Below are 12,232 nucleotides of genomic sequence, written 5' to 3'. Positions count from 1 at the left end.
AAATTTGCACTGAAGCTAGCTTAGCTTCTGCTAGTGTGTTACAGCGAGGCAGTCGCATTTAAGGACAATGCTGCAGAGATGAAAAGACAGAAGGAAGTATGGTCAGCAGGTAAGGAGCCACGGAGCCTGTTTTGACTACCTCTCTCGTGTAAGAGGATGTCTACCATGCGCTGAATCCTTTTAAAGCCATCTCAAGGTAAAATCTGCATGACTGTCAAAACAAACCTCAGAGATTAGCCCTCCTCTAGAGCCCTCGTCGCAGCTGCACCAGGTTCTGTTTCAGCACTTCTGAGTTCTTCCAGAGGCAAAAAAACTGCATTTATACTTTCAGAAACAAAGTCTATGTGAAGGACTGGTAGATTAATCTTGCCCTGACTACACAAAAGATATTGTTTTTCAATGCTACATGATTTCTATAACGGATGTCCTGGGTGTGAATGTTAATGCTGGTGTATAAATCCAGATAATGTCATCCACACCGCATCAGCTACACAGGGTCACGTTCTAAATGATACCTAAAGACCGTATCACATTAATCTCCCGTTGCTGAGACTGTGCGAGAAGACTTCGCCCCCTCTGTGTCCTATACAAACAGTGGACAGACAGGGTGACCACATACAGCAGGATAGAGATGTGAAGAAAAGCACCAGAGTACTAGACTTTATGGATTACTGACGCTTATGAAGGCCAGCTGGCAAGGGCATTATCTTGGTCAGTCTGCTTAATTGAATAAGAGTCAGCGGGACTGGGGTGTCTCGAGTGAAAGTCATTGGCTTGACCTCTGAATACCACGTATGTAACCCATTAGCCCGGTATCTGTGCACTCTGTGCTGCGCGCTGCAGTTTATCTTAGCTGCTTGTATTTGTTCAGCAGAGACGATAAGCTACCTGGTTTCTGTTGGCAGCGCGCTCACCGTTGGCATCGGCCAGGTGTTGCCAGCAAAATAAAGCAAAAACGCAAATGAGTGTGTCAAATAGGCGCACGAGTAGGCTACCTGAGTGGCCGCATTTCCATTCATTACCATTTCATGCCGGCGAGCCATAGTTGTCCCGGTCATTTGCATGGCCAAGAGGAACAAGTGGTCAATGTTTTTCAAGGCTGCAGAGAGAGGGGCTCATTGTGCAGGGGGGGAAAATAGGAAAATGTTCATTTTCCGGCGCATAATGGAAAATGAGAGAGCCTTTAAGTTAAGGCTTTATCAAAACGTCCCAAACAAACTAGCTTTCTGTATGACATCACCCACTTGTGCACTTGCAGAATACTCCTTTGCGTTTTCCAGAGGATCAGAGCAGGACTATAACCTGCAGCCCTAATTCGTATTTAATGCTATGGAGGCTATTATGAAATTGTCTTTGGCATAAGCTACGGATCCTTGAGTTGAATATTATCAAGTACCATTAGCGATAAAGACGAGTGAGTGAGCTCAGCAGAGGCTATACCAGGACTAAGCTACTGTACATGGCAACGCAAGAAGCATTTGACACAGTCAGCATGTAGGTGTGCCCCATATCATAATAGCCTTAGCTAGACCACAGTGACCCCAATAGCCTTGCACATATGGGCTACTCCTCTCCTCATCGGCGCACTGTGTCGTCACAGCCTCTAATTGGAAACAATCAAGAGATATTTACTGTATATCTAGGTGATATCAACCCCTGCATTTAGGAAATGGATTTCCTGTTTAAGTGTTCTTGTCTTCTGCCTGGTTAGCCACAGGGACTCAGGCAAGTCATCAGCTAATTATAGTGCAGTCTGAAGCCAGAGGTGAATAGTGCTGTTCAGACAAATATAATGATTAGCAGGATATTAGAGATTGCAGACAAACTGTTTTGATAAGTTCCACTGACACTTTATGTCGCCAAAAATCAAGAACAGAATACGTTATATTATTACAAGATGTTATATGCTGTAATATGAAATGGACTGAAATCTTTTAGCTTCAAACTACAGCGTTTAAAAACACAAGAGCTGAATGATTCAGCAAACTCACCCCTGTGTCACAGACTACTTCTTTCATGCAGAGGATGCCCGTTAAACCTACCGAGCACAGAATCCTTTTAAAGCCATCTCGAGGTGGCAATCTGCATGCGAGTCAACTTAGAGAGAGAGAGAGGGGATTTCTAGCCTCGCAGTGACGACTTGTCTGAGATTTACCCCATTCTTTTCTCAACAGGAAGGGCTGGACTGATGTTCCATTTTAGAAAACACCCACTTCCCCTTGATCTACGGCCAGAAGTGTGACAGCGCCGTGGCCTTTTCCATGTAGGCGATGATGTCCACTGCTTTGACCGCACCGGGCGAAGCTAAATCTAGACAGACAGCACGTCAACCCTGCCCCATCTAACTCCAAAGGTTAATTATGATGAGGGCCTTATTAGAACTGTGAGTTCCAGCTCATTCAGGCCACCGTCTATTTGTATCCACACACACACACACAAAGAGGCCCAAAACATCTGCCCCCCTGGAAAATTTGCAAGAGTTACGAGGAAAAACTTGCAGCGACGGCGCACATGACACACAACACAAGGAGTTTTTCTCTAGACAGCGAAAAATATGTAACCAATGTGGCAAAAAAAGAAGCTTCTGACATTTGTACCAAGGAAGCAGCAAGTCAACTGCTGTGATAATGCTTCTCCCTCAGGAGTCGGAAGAGAAAGTCCATTACAGGACTAGAGACTGCATTGTGGACACTTCAAGCTCCCAATGCTCCCATGCATTTATCCCACTCCGTCCGTATTTTCTTCTCCTGCCCCTTTCCTCGTTTTTAGCCATTCTCTCACATAGATAAAACATTCCCTCTGGTCCCTCCCCACCCAGCCTGGTATGCAGCACACTGCAGCAAAAACTCCTGAAAAAAAAAAATCTTTAAAAGGAGCCAACATGACGGTTCTTTCCCACCTCGTTTAACTGCGTCCCGTAGCTCTGCTGTGTGCCTCTGCTGTCCCAAACACAGGAGGCAGCCGGTGCTTCAGTGACACTGAGCTACGGCACAGCTCTCCCTTCAGCCTCAGCGACTGGAGTTAATGACCGTGTGAACTGTTGTCATTCCTCGCGGGCTGCCGAGTGCTGCAGCCGGAGGTCCATGCCGAGACAGGGATTTTCTCTCAGTGTCTGTCTCTCAGCCACAGAGCGAGCAAGCGAGCGAGCGAGGCGGGCAGGCGGGCAGGAAGCAGAAGAGTGTCTACTCCAACTATCTGGCTCAAACACTTCCAGCCAAACCCCCCCCCCCCCCTCCCGCTCCCCTCCTGCACACACACACCCCTAAAGCCAGCCCCTTCCTGCCCACCAGCTTGTGGCGAGGCCCTGCCCCTTAACAGCTCCAGCCAATGAAACGACAGCTTCTTTGAATCACAGCTTTCCGTGCCTCTCTATTGGCAGAGAGGAGTCAAAGTGATGGGGTGAAAACTGCGCTTACAGTAACAACCCTTGCATGCTGATCTTAGAAGGTATTTCCCCAATTTCATGCCTCCCTCAACTTCACATCACATTACTTCCTTTCTTCTTTTCCAAGACAGAGTCTTGCGAACTTACAATTAAATCCAAATCATCCCCATCAATGGCGCTTTTAACAGAAAATAAGCACAAGAATATGAATTTGTCTTGCAAAAAAAAAGAAAAGCCATGATCAAAGTGTTGCTGCAGCTGCATAGTGGAGATCAGCCCTGTCCTTGTCTGTCATCACATTCAAAACCATCCCCCCAGGAAACAGGAGCACAACACCTCCTCCCCTTCCCGATTCTCCTCTACCTCCCCTCCTCTACCTCCCCTCAGCATCCATCCTACCCCACTAATCTACCCCACCATCCACACTCCTCCTCTTCTCTTAGTTTTCTTCTCCCCTCTCCATCCTTCACCTGTATATATATATCCCACTTTTCCCGTAAGCTACCTTTCAAGCTCTATTTCAATCCAATTCCTTAGTTTGCTGGACTGGAAAATTACACAGTAGTGAACATTTCTGTTATTGTTATTGCATCAGAATTTGCTTTGGGGGGAGTTAAAAAAAAAAAAAAAAAAAAAAACGGTGGTGGCAGGGATTGGGAGGGAGGTCTTGGTCCGTCTGTCTCCTCCCCCACCCAGCTGATGACACGCTGGTTGGCATCATATGAGCCGTGAAACCGGAGCGTCACAGAACTGATGAGTCAGAGATCCAGCTTCATGACTTTTCGATCCAGATTCAATAGAACAGCTGTAGTGTCTGTCTTTATCTCTCTGTCTGTCCACGTCTCTCTCTCTCTCTGTGCCTCATACAAAGGTTGTGAATGACGCGGCAGCAGCCTGGGTGCTTCGTTCACATCAATGAGGATAAACATGCTTTGCACTTCCACGATAAACAAACCTATTTACTGTCTGATTAGGCCTTGATCGCGGCGTATAATCTGACGCTCCACTGGCAAAACATTTGCCAAATGTTTTGGCGAGATGGGTGGGGGTTGCGGTGATTAATCTCTCCCCCGCGTGAAAGAAAAAAAAAAAATGTCTACCTCAGCACTGACTACTGACGTCACCTTAAGCATCTGGGCACCTGTAGGAAAATAAAACAGACAAGCGCACTGCCGTTGCATGAAGCATGAAGCATGAAGAGGGAGGCGGGGAATGTAAACCTTTGTTGAAAGCAAGTGTCACCTTACACCTTCAGTGAAAGTAGTCTCAGAATAGATGCAAGAGATTAAATTACCAGGTATGCTTCTACATGACAACAAACAAATATCAGCGTGAGATTTATCTTGCCTCATATGATCAAGAACAATAACAACTTACTCCTTCAATGCAGACAGAAGCTCATAAATCTCTCATTTGGCTGCAGCCAACTTCTCAATAATCGCATTACTGAATAACTGTCAATAACTGTATAACGAGCCCTGCTTGTTGCTAATTTCCACTGGCAGACCTCAGATAGCCTACCTCCTAAATAGATTTGTCCGACAGGAAAACAAACAAAAGGCTGGCAGACAAACAAGCCGAGCTACTTCCTTCCCACATGGTATCCCCTCCCCTCTTATTATCCCTGTCCTGTTTGACCCCGAACGGCTTGGCTCACGCACAGCCAGATTTGGGATTCTGCAGCCTGAAAGCGGCTTCATTTTCAAGCACAAAAGGAGTATTCTGAAACAATGGCTAATTACGGAAAATGAAGACGGACGGGTTGGAAGTTTGAAAAATCCCCGGCGTTTTAGTGTGATTACTACTGGATTGTTGGACAGGACAGAGAGAGAGAGAGAGAGAGAGAGAGAGAGAGAGAGAGAGAGAGAGAGAGAGAGAGGGTGAGAGCGAGAGGGAAAAAACAGGGCTCAGAAATAGGGCACCGAAGACAGATCAATGAAAAGGCAGCTGTCTTTTTCTATTATTAGCTGTAATCAAATATCAAGCAGCGACGGGTTGCGCTTCCTTCCGCTTCCAGCTCAATCTTGTAAAACTGTCACATGCAAAATCTACATGATGATTTTACAGGAGAAAAAAAATGTTGCTGATGAACCGTAATCAATCACTTCTTACTTCCAGCTGATTAATCTAATCCTTCTAAACTCTATATAATTCTCTTGGCCATATGTTATATTTCTGATTGTCCATTTTCTCGCAATCAGAGCATGGTCATGTCTTGCCATTGCTCAATTAACACGATATACTCCACACAAATGGCACGCCAAGGTCTCATTTACATTACTATTTTTGCAGTCCATTTGAAAACCATGCCTGCTTCCGCTCTCACTCGGCTTCCACTGGTACATTTCTATCCTGAGATGCTACTTTGCATTTTCAGAAGGACCAATTACTGTACATGACCTAGCAGCAGGCCTGATCAAAACTTATTAACCTTCCCCAGGTGTAAAGGAAAAGCTGCAGCAGATTAAAATGTGCCTCCACTTGTGTCTCATTACAGCTGCTTTATTTTATTTATTTTTTATCTTGTGCGCAGCAATTAAATCTAACAATCCACTAATAGAGGCGACATTTCATTTACTGCATTTAAAAGGTAATAACATGCAACAGCGAGTTTGGTGTATGCATGCAGCCTTTTTGCCAAAAGATGCTAACGCCGTGGTTTAACAACATCACATGAGGAATTAATAATAAATGAGTTATTATCAAACATATCCCCAGCAGATTTCAGCAGGTCATTAGCAAACTTCATAACAGCCAGCAGCATCTTCCCAGAAAGCACTACACTGAAGCGAGCAGGAGAGACACACACAGACGTCAGTGCTCACTGATTTATGCTAATCTTTGATTTTCAGCTTGTTTTCATTAGCTGCCCGGGCACTGACAGGAGCTAGCATAGCAAACCAGCTATCAGCGAAATGTTTATAAATCTCGTGTAGCATCACCAGAAACATTTCAGCCACCCCTCCTGCCCGGGGAGTCACAATATTTACCACAAAGCCATAACAAGTGTGTAAATAAGTACCACAGCCCAGGGGTGCTAACGCTACATGCTAGGCTAACTACCTGCAGCTTACCTGATAAACGAACCTGTCACATCCAGCTGCACTTCAGCCGCCACCAAGGCTGCTCGGGGGAGCTATTTCGGTTGGCTCGGGACTCGCGGTTCGGGCACAGGACGGCACAGACGGTCTCCGACTAACGCTTGTCACTACTCCTGCTCAGCTGCAAACTTTTCCGCTTTCGAAATGACACTGCAGTGAAAGTACGCTATCGCTCGCTACACGCTAGCTCGCTAACTACTTTTAAGGCTAGGGTAGGAAGCAACAAGCGATTTTGACAGTTCGAGGAAATGTTGAACGCGGTTCACTGGGGGGGTGTTACCGCTACTGTCTAAACATTAATAACGCATGTATTATCAAAGATTTGAGCAACTACTAGCTGTAAATAAAGATACAAATCATTTGATAATAATAATGTTATTTGCGTGTTGTCAATTTTAACATAAAAGTCAGCTTCTATTTGATAAACAAGACCATTTCAACCCTACAGTACATATGGTACAGTCCAGAGAAACCAAGGGTAGGGATGGGGTGGGGGTTCCTGTTACCAAGGAAACACAGTGAATCTCCCTGGGGGAAAAGATGTGTCCACTGATTTATGAACCAGTGCCCGTCTGCCTGTCAAAGTAGCCTGCAGCCGACAAGATGAAAACATTAAACATGTGATCATCAGTTTTTATTTTATTCCTTTTGTCCAGATAAGTTGTGACATTTTTATTGGACCAAAATAAATGCCAAAAATTATTATATTCTAGTGTTATAATGTTAGTGTTACTGATTTGGCTCTAATAGTTTGCTGAATATTAACTGGAATCACTCTGTTTTTTAAAAAAATAAATAAATAAATCAAAACTTACAGCAAAAAAAGTGGCATTTAATTGCATTTTCTTCAGCTGATCATAGATTTTAATTCAGCCCATCATCGCCACTTGATGGTCTGCAGAGGAGCATGCACATCCCCAGCATTTTGCAGCCTAATTGCATACAGCTGGCTGGATTTAGCAGTTTGTGACACACAGAGACCCGTTGTCAGCAAGGAGCGCGGCGAGTCAACAAGGAGCAAGTCACAAATATCCCCGGAATGAGCAGAGAGGCACAAATTTAGCCCCACTGACTGCTGCCCACGCCATGTGCTGCCTATTGAGCGCACGAACAATGAGCATAGCCATCGCAGACTGCTCTGTCAGGGCCAAGGCCTGCTTCAGTGGAATGCTGCTGGGAATAAAGGCATCACAGTCTGTCAGGATGCAGAAAAACCTTTGGCAGTGTCAGGGATGAAGACGTCGCTGGTATGGAGTCATAGGGGTGCCGTAAAAGAAAGAGATAGTGGGAAAAAAATGCAAAATGATGTGAAAAAATGAATGTGGAGGAATTCATTAAAAAAAAGGAATTCGGAAATATAAAGATAATTTAATAAAATAATATGGAAATATAAAAAATACAAAAAAGTATCAAATTAAATTTATTTCAAAGTTGTTTCTCCATATATTTACATTTTTGAAATTATTTTATTTTTGCATATAAATTACAAAATTTTCTCAACATATTATTAGAATTTTATTTACTTGTTTATTTATCTTATTATATATATATTTATTTTTTTACTATCCTTGCTTTTGCTTTCCTCTTAAGCTTTTGCTTTTCTTTGCCGTCTAAAATAGTAAAGAAAAACAAGAAAATAATGATATTATATTTGATTAATGAGAAAATAGCAAGTGGAAAAGTAAAATGCATCGCTTCACAGCACCGCCACGAAGAAAAACAGCATTTTCAAGACGTAAGTGATTATGAAAAACTGCTCACATAGGTCAAGCTCATCCCCCTAAGGCCTAACATATTGATCCCGATGCAGAGGAGGCATTTGTAAAAAAAAAAAAAAAAAACGCTGCCGCCGGCATACTTTTCTAAAAGTCCCTGCACGCCCACACACTGGCAAACAAACCCGCGAGTACACACTGGGCTCATAAAAACTCCACGAATACGTACAGTCGAAAAGAAATGTCAGTTTAAGAAGGCGCTTTCTTCATTTGACTCGAAGTTTGAGGTCGAGATTTTGTGAAATGAGTGACAGTGTGCTGAAGGACAAACAGCAGACGTAGCAAGTCTTAAACTGATTTTATTTAAATGCTGGAAAAATGTGATGATATATTTCAAACATACGGGCAAAGGAGGAAAAACGAAGCAAAGCAGATGTCTGTGTGTGTGCGTACGTGTGTGTTGTGCTCATTAATGGGTTTTTGACTCTACATTTGTTGCGGCAGCAGTCTGTAGAATGGACCTCGGGATCAACTGAGGAGGCGGGAGGCAGAAAAACAAGCGCAGCATCTCCGGGACGCCACTGTTAGCTTCGCTCAAACTGAGGATAAAGAGAACGCAGCAGGAAGCGGTTTGCCCCCGCAGACAGAAAACAGTAAACAGACGCTCGGGCCGGGCAAATTTGGGGGCCCTTTTTATGTACACATCTGCGCACCTGTCCACGAACACACCTACATCAAGGACAGTATTGATCTTGGAAATCTCTAAATGAGAATGCGCCTGATTATGAAAGCTTTTAACCCAAATGCTTAACGCAGCGCAGGTGTAATGGAAAGAGCTTAAAGAGACACAAAGCTCAGTAGAGACCAAGTGTGTGTGTGTGGGGGGGGGCACCCTCACCAAGTCAATTTGATTGATTGTGGGCAGATCACCTGCATTTGACTCCCTCTATGACTTTGATGAGCATTTGCCTAATCACAAGGCCTAAGTAATGACAGACTGAAGATGGCCCCGCCGCCATTCAGCATTCCCCAAATTCATGAGAGTATTCAACCATATTGGGGCATTTGTAGGGCATTTTAAAATATCCATGAAATAAAACACATAATCAATGTTCTATCTGTATGATTGTATTGCCAAATTAGAGTGTAGATAATCCTTCCTTCCCAGGAAACCCATAAGAATAACAGGAGGAATTTAAGGTGATACCCAGCAACGTCACCATGACTCAGCACTAAAAACTGAAACCCCCTCCGTGTCCTTTGTTTTTGGTGTTTTCCAACTTTAAGATCGCAACCCACAAATTGAATACCGCACGGTGGCATTTTAAAAAAGGCAAACTTACTGGCAGTAATTGTGAGAGATGAAAATTGGGAAAATGTCAGGAGAAATAGCGTATTACCATGACAACCACCCAATTGTCTAGTCAAGGTTGCGCCGAAACCGAGACCCCGACTGTGGTTCTCCATCAGGCGAATTTTCTACGAGCCACTGTTCCCCGCTAAAACTGAGCTGACCTGTTCCCTGAAATCGCTTAGCCAAAAAATAAATAAAAATAAAAAAATCAATGCAGCATCATCAGCTTCCCCCACCTCGGGTCCAAAGTGCTTCCAAATACAGTAAAGGAATTTATATAATTCATGAGCCTGCGGTTCACGCGAGGCCATCAGCTCGGCCCAGACTCCTTAATGGCTGGGCCGCCCTTCATCACAGCCAAACTGGCCCTGTCATCCCGACTTGGCAGTCACTTAGCCCAAAGGATTGGGCCTCCTTTGAAATATTCAATAATGCATTAAGGATCAGAGAGAAGTCGGCTAATTATGTCCGCGCACTCACTCGGTTTCTCTCTTTATAAACACAATAATTAAGTATTTCGCGCTCTTGACAGGGTGCAGTGGCGCTGGAGTTCTTGTGAATGAGAGGTGAACACACTTTATGTCTATAATAACCGATATCGAGGCGAGCCATCAGGCTGGAATATTGATGCATCTGCTGCAAAGCCGCAGCACGTTACAAGGCCACTTCTAATGCCACAGAGGAGAGCAGGAAAGCCCTCAGCATTAGGAGAGAGACGCTGATCTCCTCCTCTTTCCAAGTCTGATTCTTGTTCTATCTGGCTGCCTCTTTGAATTTGAAGTCAGAATATTAATGAACACAATAATACAACCATGATACATCCTCATACAAGCGTGTACAAGCAATGACTTACTGAAGTTATGGCAGGCTTAAAGTGCCCTGGTAGTTTGGCGACACCTGTGGCCACTGGTGGTAACTGCACGCGTGGATTAATAATACAGGTCAAAAAATTCTGGGGAGGGCAAAACATTTAACTGTATTGTGGTTGTAATAAAGAAGTTATTCGACGATAGCCACCTTTTTAATCCTCATATAAAGGCCATGATCTGATTTTGTGCTAAAAGGAACTGGTTTCCTTGCTGAGACGTAGAGATGCGCAGCTCCTCATCTAACAGCTCACTGCGGCTGCTCCATCCATTACTCCCTGAGTGGCCAGAAATGACCGCATTTTGACGAACGATTAGCCATGTAAACGCTTTTAGAGCAGTAGGAAATGTTTGGTTTGCATTAGCGGCAATCAATCTTGCACGGTCTGATGACGATATAGCATTCTGCAGCCGTATCCAGTTATCCGTTTATAGCGATTACATTAGCAGTAACTTAATACAGCTTTTTTTTTTTTTTTTGTTTTCCAGGAATCTTGCCACTGATATCCAGTTTGAGATAATGTAAATATACTGTATAAATAGTGCAATACTTTCATCAGAGGGCCGTATGCTCATCACCACTGCGTTTCCTCATTTAGCATTAGCATTACCATTAATGGGTGTTTATGGGTTAAACTATAAAACGTGTGCATTATCTCAGCAGATCACAATTTCTCTGAGATAAATCACCACAAACCAACTGCCGCATGATAAACCCAGAGCCTTTAAGCCTCCTGAGGGTCTGAGATACCTAGCTGCTGTTCCAGTCTAGTCTGAAATCAGCATCATCTTTCTGAAAGGCATCAGAGATGTTACATTGCAGCCTGTCCTTGAAGGCCCCGCAATGAAACGACACACAAAACCCTCAGAAATGACGACAATGGAACGATTACGCGAGCCCAGAGACGCCACGAACACACACATTTTCCACACCGAGCCCCGCTCAGTGGATCAAGCACACTCGTGCGCACTCATTCCGCTGCTAAATGACTCGAGCGTTGCAGCGGTTTTCCCTGTAATTATCGATTTCTAAGTGGCCTTGCGAGCGGCATCAGTCAAAGCCTCCTTCAAGCACAGCAATTATTATATTACTGTAACCATGGTGATTTATTTGCTGTGTGATTTGCAGTGGAAATGTATTTGTGGACGGGGTGTGGGCGGAGGATCAGCGTGTGTGTGTGTCAGTGTGTCTGTGTTGAGTGTGCACGAGTAGTGAGCCTGGGCACTAAATCAATTAAGTACAACACACACACACTCGTACTCACACAAACACACACACAGTTGTCTGTTTGACCTCTGAGCTTCAGACACAGTTCTGTACATGATTTAGGTAACAGCGGTACAGTCATACGCGGCCTGCCCACGCTTAAAATTCATTGTGCTGCAAAATAATAACGTGGCTGCTCTTTGCAGATATTTAGCAGGGAAGAAAAGTTGGTTTAAGCCAATAACAACTAATATTTAAACGCTCAGAGGTAATTATTCTCCTAGTGGAACAATCTGTAACACAACACCTGTCATCCATTTAAGTTCTTAACCAATAATGGCTTAACTGCTCCATCTAGTGACCGTAGCAGATGTACTCACAAGTCTTCAGACGTTTGGAATGATCAGTTTCACGACCTTCAGCTGGACCTATCAATTATCCCACTGAAGTTGCATCAGTGTCTCTGCAACAGAATCACAGGAGGCAGGTTTAATTTCAAAACGTCTTCGACGAGCATGTGAATTAATGCCCGCCAACATTAGAATTCATCAGATTCACGACAAAATTTACATAGAAACCAAAAAATTGACTTTGCACACATGCA

General features: G+C 44.0%; 1 protein-coding gene across 11 annotated transcripts in view; it reads right to left on the bottom strand.

The window, feature by feature from the left end:
- The window catches only part of mbnl2 (muscleblind-like splicing regulator 2), a 43,470-nt gene extending 36,798 nt beyond the window's left edge, over positions 1 to 6,672 (bottom strand). For 5 of the 11 annotated variants that reach the window (XM_084574599.1, XM_084574593.1, XM_084574600.1 and 2 more), the window contains exon 1: positions 2,900 to 3,144. The gene's annotated coding sequence lies outside the window, so the exon portion shown is untranslated. Of the gene's footprint in view, positions 1 to 2,899; positions 3,145 to 6,459 lie in introns of those variants that run through there. The other 6 variants (XM_084574601.1, XM_084574594.1, XM_084574596.1 and 3 more) reach the window with 5 other exon arrangements.
- Between the last annotated feature and the right edge of the window lie 5,560 nt (positions 6,673 to 12,232).

This window comes from Chelon labrosus (assembly GCF_963514085.1).
Source record: "Chelon labrosus genome assembly, chromosome: 24".
NCBI lineage: Eukaryota > Metazoa > Chordata > Actinopteri > Mugiliformes > Mugilidae > Chelon > Chelon labrosus.
Note: the sequence above shows the minus strand (reverse complement) of the source record. Positions and strands in the feature narration are given on the sequence as shown.